The sequence below is a fragment of the Hetaerina americana genome, unplaced genomic scaffold (assembly GCF_022747635.1).
Source record: "Hetaerina americana unplaced genomic scaffold, ioHetAmer1.1.p SCAF_8, whole genome shotgun sequence".
Lineage (NCBI taxonomy): Eukaryota > Metazoa > Arthropoda > Insecta > Odonata > Calopterygidae > Hetaerina > Hetaerina americana.
This window is the reverse complement of record NW_027287427.1, coordinates 68,717,326-68,723,592: the sequence shown is the minus strand read 5'-3', so window position 1 is coordinate 68,723,592 and position 6,267 is coordinate 68,717,326.

The following is a 6,267-nucleotide window of genomic DNA, read 5'->3' as shown; positions in this document are numbered from 1 at the left end:
TGTGATGCAGATTTCAAGGATATCATTTTTTATCGTTCGGCTTCTTCAAATCAATTACATGCACTGAGGTTTGAGTGCATCTACCGAAACAAATGACCTACCCGCAGCTGCGAGAATTTTCATTAAAAGTCAACACTTTACGCTGTAATGTTTTAAAATTGTTCTCATAATAATTGTGGCAGTGTCCTTGAACGCCTGTCTGCGTTATTTTCATCATGACTTATTTTCATTCATAAAAATATAGGTTCATTGTTAAACAAAACTGTGGGACTAAAAAATTAGTAGCAATCACGTGATGATTGAATATGTTTTTTACACCTTGTACTAAAATCCCTGAAATGGAACCACCACTGGAAAAGTTACAGCTATTAGTTTTAATCAGCTTTTATTTGAAACCTCTCTCTGAAGCAGGATAATCGTCTGAGAAAGAGTTAGTATGACGGTTTTGCAAATGAGTGAAGGTGACAATTTCACTCATAAAAGGCGCCATATGTATGTGCGAGATCTCATAAAATATTTTATTTTATATCTCTGGGATCCTTCGCCGCCCGATTGGAATAATTAACTGTGCCTTGAGGAAATTTGCGCCATTATCAATGAATTTGCTGAGTTATTACTCAACAAACTGCTCAACTAATTATACATTATTAATTTCTGTTAGACAATGGTAAATTGCGTTAATCTTCTGGGATGGTAATGTTTTCTCTTTTGCCTTATTTACAATACAATAGTGACGACGATAAGGATCTTCTGAGGGTAAGTGGATTGAAATGCTTCTTCGGGAAGTACGAGATATTCGCGCAAGAAGTTCCCAGCCGGGCTCCCTTGTGATATTGTTACGCCCATCCAGCTGAGAAGCTTACTGACGTGATATAGGTGTGAATATGGAAGGAAGGAGTTGTGCAACTGGTTCTTTATAGTTCTACGATCAAATATACATCCTAGAGAGAGAAACAGCAGTAGATTGGGGACTCAGATAATGTCAGTACAATTATTTCGGATTATTAACGTTTGATCTAGAATTAAGGGCATACTTACGATATTAATGCTATAATATTTGGTTGGTTTCCTAGGAGAGACATTACAAATATTCCAGCTATGTGGAATACAACAGGATCGTAGTTATGGATGTGAAATAGAAGATTATAATCTTCTTGATCTCAGACTCTGCTTCGTCACGAGTTTCTTCGCCGTGTTCTGGTGCTCTTTACTTACTCGTAACACTAGTCCCCTTCGATGGTGATCTTATTGATCGAAATACTGGTAATGGAGTGATTTCTTCTTTTTTAGTATCCTGGTTTAGCATAACAACAGTGGTCAGGGACGTCGACAGATGGATGAAGGTGGATCCTATGGGACCCCCTATACCCTTTATTTGAGAGTAGCATTTAGTATTTGAATTCTAAAAGTTTGGCTACGGAGTCCTATGCACCTCTATGGAAACTTGTATTGGCCTTTTTCAAACTCCTATGGCTTGAGACGAGTGTCAGGTAAATTTGCATTTAAATGCAATGAATTCTTAACTCTTCTCGCCTTTTCCGGTCCGTGAAATATGAATTAAGTTAATTTTCCGGCTTTGCCAAAATATTTCATTGGGAATTAAGTAAAGCAGGAGTAAGTTATTCAGAGTAACTTTCGGACAAAACTTCGGAAAATTATTAGCAATCTGAGGTGTAGAGGGTGAGTTTATCCTTTGATTTCTCGCCAATTACTGGTGGCATCTTTTTAAAACATTATTCTACCGGTTAATGTGGGATTTTGATGGAACAAGGGACTAAGGGTTGTTACATTTCTAAACCTTGCCTAACACAACCGTAAATGCCCTGGCATCTATATTAAATTTGACCGTTGACGTTAATTGTAACCTGTCGATTAAAGTAAGCGTTTGATGGGCGCTGAGAGAGGGTAACCACTGCTACTTTTCCAAGCCTTGTCTAACGACTTCTTCTGATGCTATAATACCCTAGACTGCAATCAACTTTCTTCAAATTGACATATTTCTTGTCTCCCTTCGTTCAATCCAACAATGAACAATCCCCTTATGAATTATAATTTTTTCAACAATAATAATTGAGTTTTGCTCGCGTAACATTCTACTCTCCATAATTCTTCAACGTTTCACAGCCTCTCATTATTCCCTTCATTTCCTTTTCCTGATTCCTCAATCTTTTTCCGAAACCCTAATCTCTCTCTCTCTACCATCACCAGCGGTTGGCTCTTTGTCCTTAAATCAGGCATGTGAAATTAAGAATTATTGGAAAACTTATGCACAGTCCCTTAAAAAAATATGGGGTCGTTAATGCAAAAGATTGAATGGGTTCACCTGTGTGAAAATAAGGCATAGTGCTTGGCTTGAATTACATTTTTAAAATCAGTCTATACGATAACTAAGCTGTAGACTTAGCATTAAATTGCTCTTTGAAAATCTGAACATGAAAAATATGTGTTTATGGTACATTAGATAAAAAAAGGAGACTGGTATTAATTGGCTGAATGCGCATGTGGTTTTCATTCGCTTGCCTTAAGTAGGACAAGTTTTTGAACTGTACCGTTGTGATAGCAAAGTTCCGAAAGAAACACATTTTCTAACTTGTACGGATACTTACGAGAAACAGTTTCCGGTTAAGAGTTCCACGTTAAAGCCCACCGTCTGAGTTTGGTAATAAAAAAAAACTACAGCACTTAAATCTCAACTCTAATGGTTGGCGCCTTTGCGGAAGCGGCTCTACATGCCATCCTTTCTTCCTCCACTGTTATTCCTGTGACATGCCGACCTCCGGTTCATTGGAAAAAGACAACTTTCTCCTCACGTCCGGGTGTTGTCTCTCCCTGGTCACACCCATTTCTTCTTCTATTTCCCGTCGGTCGACAGAAATGAAAGAGATTTTGGATTCTTTCGCACTCAAAAATCTCCTATTGTGCGTCTCTAAGGATCGTCCCTGGACAACCAAGTACTTTTAACTATAATTCATGTGTCTATGTTGGCGATAAAGATATAGAATTATAAATATAAGAAACGATTCATTCACCGTTATCATGACAGGGTAGACGTCAGCGACAGAAATTAAGGGGTGTACCGAGCGTGGGAATCTTGGTGAATTCTATTGACCTTCAACAGTAGATATAAATCATCGCCAAGTATTCTAAAAATTATATACATGCTCGTCGCAAGCAACTCTTCTATTGCTTTTAGAACAATATTTGGGAAAAAAATTCATGTCTACGGGAATATTGACTTCTTTCCAGATCTCGTCTAGTTCACCTAATTTAATCAAGACCACATTTAATAAATAAGACCTCCTCTCTTTGTTATTGACATATTGATGTGTTTACAGAAAATAAGTATATCTTTAGTTCATTATTATAATGTTATTATAATAGTTTTATTCATATATATGTATATATTTATATATATATAATATTTATACATATATATGTGGGTCGCAGTAGTCCAGTGGGTAGAGCGTTGGACTGCTGACCGGAGGGTCCCGGGTTCGATTCCCGAGCAACGCACTCTGGGCACCTCCGGCTCCACCCAAGCTAAAGTGATTTTTCGGGTACCAGGTCTTCCTGGGAAACCATAACCGGCACAGGGAAAGGAACCCCCCTACCCGGATGTGTGAATTTTCACACGCCGTATAGGGCTTAGTACTGGGCGATCTCTACCATCACCTTGATGATTGATTGTAAGTGTACCTCCAACCGACCTTCTGGTTGATTACTGTATTTATGGTTTATATATATATATATTTATAATATTTATATTATATTAAATATTTATATATATAAAAGACGACGACTGAGCCGTCGAAACGTTAAAACAACATTGTGTGAGTGTCCTTTCTTTGTGTCTCTATGGTTTAAAAACCTACATCTGTGTTTTTATATATTTGTGCGTCGCCGAAGAGCGTTCCATTTCGAAGATATTTATAAAAAAATATTTATATAAATAAATAAATATATATATATATATAAGTATATATATAAGTATATCTTTAGTTCATTAGTTAATCGCAGCATAGTATATTTTGTTTAATATTGTGGTACATTTTTAATTGAACTTTTTTAACGGATAATATTTTCCCGGACATATATACTATTTACGAACGCAAGAGTTGACGGAAGAAAGTAAGTTTTCCTCCTTGAAAATTGTTCTTTATATTTACCTTTTGTGTATCAATTTCTCGCAGTTACTTGCGAAATATAACTGCTCTGCTGTTTTTAGTTTATTTTTTAGGAAAATTGAGGAGTCTTCCAGTCATAGTACAAACTTTATGTCCTATTTTTATATGTGATGCTATGCACAGAATGCGAATAAGAATACCTAACCCACCAATTTACTCCCTATTTTGTAATAAATTCATTAATTATACTCAAATCATTCTATCAAACGCCTTCCCTAAATCTACAAAAAAAACAAATACGTCCTATTAATGTTCTATATAGCTCTCTATTGGTAACATCATTGGTGCTATGGCGTCATGTGTGTCTCTCCCCTTTCAGAATCTAAATTAGTCATACCCAGATCAAATACTTACCCTCCTCTGCATCCTCTTATTGATTATTCTGATTACCATATTGGCTGCATGTGGAAAGAAACTTATTGATCTTTAGTCTTCACGTATGGCTACCTCTCCTATGGTTTTTATCGGTTAGAAAACATGTTCGTTGAAGCAAGATGATTGAAGTAAATTGGAGGCTTATGAAATGGGTGTGGACAGAGACGGAAAAGGTGAAATGGAAACGAAAACCAATGTATAAGTGCTATGCATGGTGGGGGAGGAGAGGGGGCTGTTGGGAGAGGTCCAAAAAAGCAGGAAAAGTGGATACAGAGTATTTTGGTTGGTGACGGAATGCTGAAGACTTAATTGGAGCAAAGGGCGTAAGGCAAGTGTGGTAAGGCGAAAGGATGAAGAAAAAGAATACGAGACAGAATGAAAAGGGAGTTGGAAATATCCGAAATTGAAGAATAGTGTAATATAGTGTGGGGTGTAAGGTTGGGTGATTTTGGATGGAGCTGGGAAGTTTTCGTTATGCGTTATTCATTTTTGCCTTCCCGAAGAGCTACAAAAAGGACGATATACGATGCGTTTCCTCTCCGAGGGCCAGATTTCACATTTCTACGTGACTTCGGTGCACTTCTCTCTGGGCAGGCGACCCGAATGATGGCGTCATCAACCGATGTCATTCTTTCGGGTTTCTACCCGCTCCTCTGCTCTTCTCCATCTCCCTTCCCCAGGAGTTCGCGACCTTCCCCCAGACCACCGCCCCACACGATGTGCGTCGGACGTCCGGGCGTCATATGCCGCGACGTGACCCTGATCCAACCGACGACGCACTCCCCCTCGCCCTCCCCTCAAATCCTTCCCCGCAACTCTCACTAGTCCCCTTCCTGCCTCCTCCTCCTCCTTCCTCTCCACCTTCCTCCCCGCAACTCTGCCAAGACTTCCAATTTTCCATTCAATTTGCATTCAATGGACGACTCCGAAAGAAGGGAGAGGAGGGGACGAGATTTTGTTCACGAGTCAATAGTGCCCCCGCCGCCTTCTCTTTTTTTCCTCGTTTTTGCTGCGGAAACCAGCGTGGTCCGTGGGGTTGGAAGAAGCGTCTTAACCTCATTTCCTACGCTACGCAGGCTTGCGAATAAAAAAAGAAACAGAAATATTAGATCGAACCGCACCGTCGTAGTGGTGGATTTTGTTCATTCCAATTCTTTTTTTCTTGACAGGTTTTGGCCCCTTTTCTGAAAATCCGCCAGATTGGAAATTTTGGTGCAATATTACTCGAATATTAGCCACGCAATACGTGCTGTGAAGTGTGAAATGGAGATATGAGTTTTTTTCCCAACCTGGGAACTGATTCAGGGCGTTTTTGAAATGGCTTCATATCTGCAGGCACATTTTTTCCCCGCTCCCCACCAATCCACTTAAAATCAATCGATCATATGCATGCGATATAAAGGAGTACATAATGCTGAACTACCGAGCTGCGGAGAAAATATTACTTCATTATTTTTTGTGAAAATCGTGGTATGCAATCCTGGAAGAGGAATTTTTCATTATTTTTATGCGTATAACTATCATGACGAAGGTTCTAGAACCTCTTGACGAAACAAAATCAATTTCCATTAATTAAATGATGTGAAACATTGTGAACGTTTGGTGCTCCTCGTGAAACTCCTCCGTAATAACTGAAATGAAACAACTCTCAATATCTGCCTGCAGCTATTCAAAAATGTTTTATTCCAATAATGCGCAACATGGAGGA